Source organism: Micropterus dolomieu, linkage group LG10, assembly GCF_021292245.1.
Source record: "Micropterus dolomieu isolate WLL.071019.BEF.003 ecotype Adirondacks linkage group LG10, ASM2129224v1, whole genome shotgun sequence".
NCBI lineage: Eukaryota > Metazoa > Chordata > Actinopteri > Centrarchiformes > Centrarchidae > Micropterus > Micropterus dolomieu.
In genome coordinates, this window is record NC_060159.1 from 5,145,690 (window position 1) to 5,148,307 (window position 2,618).

The 2,618-nt window shown below is 42.7% G+C and overlaps 1 protein-coding gene across 2 annotated transcripts in view; it reads left to right on the plus strand.

The window, feature by feature from the left end:
- The window catches only part of tnfrsf21 (tumor necrosis factor receptor superfamily, member 21), a 56,437-nt gene that overhangs the window by 48,506 nt on the left and 5,313 nt on the right, over window positions 1-2,618 (plus strand). The window lies entirely within an intron of this gene.

Sequence of the window (2,618 nt, forward strand, 5' to 3'; positions counted from 1 at the left end):
ACGTGTGGAGAGTAGTCTCAATACTTACACATTGCTCCCTGAAGTGCCTGTATTTGTGCATATTCAGTATATTAGACAGTTTTGCATCCTCGCTGCTACATAACTCTGCTCTTTCAGAAATGTAAAGGGGACTGTCTGTGTTTAACTTGCTGGGATTTGCAAGAGCCCAGCCACACCGCCGAAGTGTGTATTACTATTTTAATGAATGGTTTAAACCTTGATGAGAGAGTCCTGACTGATAGACAAATGTGATACCAATATAGCAGATGAAGAACAAAAAAAGGACAGAAAAAAGAATAAAACATGGAGGACGTGTGGATGGAGAAATAGAATGAACGGGAAAGGATTGAGAGAATGTGACAGATGGAGAGATACAGGACAATGATGAATTCAGTGTTTCGCAGATGTGGGACAGCAGCATGTGCCCTGTGGGCAGAAAATATCAGCCTGTGTATATGTGTGTTTGAGCATTGGTTTGTCACACACGCTCATGTTTTTCTCCTCTTCTTGCTCCCTGACCTCATCTTCTTCCTCTATTTTATGTCTCTGTTTCTATGTACAGTTTGACATCAACCAGCTGATGACCTCAGTGAATGTAAGCCAAAGCCTCAGTCCCATCCACAAGCCACTCGAGTCCCCCAGCAGCGCTGGCAGCGGCAGTAACAGTGGCGGTATCGCTGGCGGGGCCGGCGGTGTGGGCGTGGAGCAATCGCCGGTGGACCGGATAAAAGGCTTCTTCCCTGACGAATCGGAACCCCTGCTTCGTTGCGACTCCACCTCCAGCAAAGACTCCGCCCTCAGCAGGAACGGCTCATTCATTACCAAAGGTGAGCAAGTTAGCCTTAATACATATGCATATCAGTATCACGGACCATAGGCCACAGTGTGTCACCAAAGACTCTTTTAAAATCACACCTTTCTCTGCCTTGATATAGTGATGTTTTAGTTTGGTTAGCATGATGTGAGAGTTTCTAGTTTCTAGTTAAAAGTTCACCTTTATTAGTGTGAATAAAAGTGACTACAAGTACTGTATAACTGAGAATATAACATCCATAGAGGACTCTCCATCATTCACTGAACAAAATTATAAACGCAACACTTTTACCCCCATTCATCATGAGATCTAAGACTTTCTCTATGTACACAAAAGGCCTGTTTCTCTCAAATATTGTTCACAAACCTGTCAAAATCTGTGTTAGTGAGCACTTCTCCTTTAATCCATCCACCTCACAGATGTGGCATATCAAGATGCTGATCAGACAGCATGTGTTTTGCACTGGTGTGCCTTAGGCTGGCCACAATAAAAGGCCACTTGTAAATCTGCAGTTCCATCACACAGCTCAATGACACAGATGTTGCAAGTTTTGAGGGAGCGTGCAGTTGGAATGCTGACTGCAGGAATGTCCACCAGAGCTGTTGGCCGTGAATTGAATGTTCATTTCTCTACCATAAGTTAGTATCATAAATTTCCAATCGACCTCACAACTGCAGACCACATGTCACCACACCAGCCCAGGATCTCCACATCCAGCATCTTCACCTCAAAGATCGTTTGAGACCAGCCACCCGGAAAGCTGCTGCAACAATCTGTTTGCATAACCAAAGAATTTCTGCACAAACTGTGAGGAACCGTCTCAGGGAAGCTCATCTGCATGCTCATCGTCCTCATCAGGGTCTCGACCTGACTGCAACTTCACACAGCCATTGAAGAGGAGTGGACCAACATTCCACAGGCCACAACCTGATCAATTCTATGCAAAGGAGATGTGTTGCACTGCGTGAGGCAAATGGTGGTGACACCAGATACTGACTGGTTTCCAGACCCCCCCAATACAGTGAAACTGCACATTTTCGAGTGGCCTTTTATTGTGGCCAGGATAAGCCACACCTCTGCCAAACCCATGCTGTCTGATCAGCATCTTGATATGCAACACCTGTGAGGTGGATGGATTATCTCAGCAAAGGAGAAGTGCTCACTAACACAGATTTTGACAGTTTTTTGAACAATATTTGAAAGAAATAGGCCTTTTGTTTACATAGAGAAAGTCTTAGATCTTTGAGTTCAGCTCATGATGAATGGGGGCAAAAACAAGTGTTGCGTTTATAATTTTGTTCTGTGTACATCAAAATCAGCATCAGTGAAGAGGAATGGAGCATCTCTTACCTTTACAGACTAATGTGCTTCAGGCTCCTGGGCTAAAATTTGATTTCATTAACCGTAGATTCTTCCCCTCTTTGTGAAAATGTTACTGTAATAGAATACTACCACAGTTTTGGTGTGTTATAAAACACAATAACATATAAATATGCAGCATATAGGCACAAAACTGAAATAGTGAGTCTTAAAACAAGATTGTAACACTGGGACCTTCTGTCAAGAAGTCCCCATCTTCAAGTCATTTAATATGTCTTTAGTGATGAAAATTCCCGAACAAATTTTCACTGCAATCAGAAAATGAGCACATGGAGTTCAGGAATATTTTCCCAGTTGGTTACTCACCTTTGGCAGCGGGAGCTCAGGTTAAATTTAGATCATTCATTTATAATAATTAATAAAGTTTAGACTTTGGTTTTAAGGTACAGATGCCATCAATGCATATTTTATATGCCATAGTCTG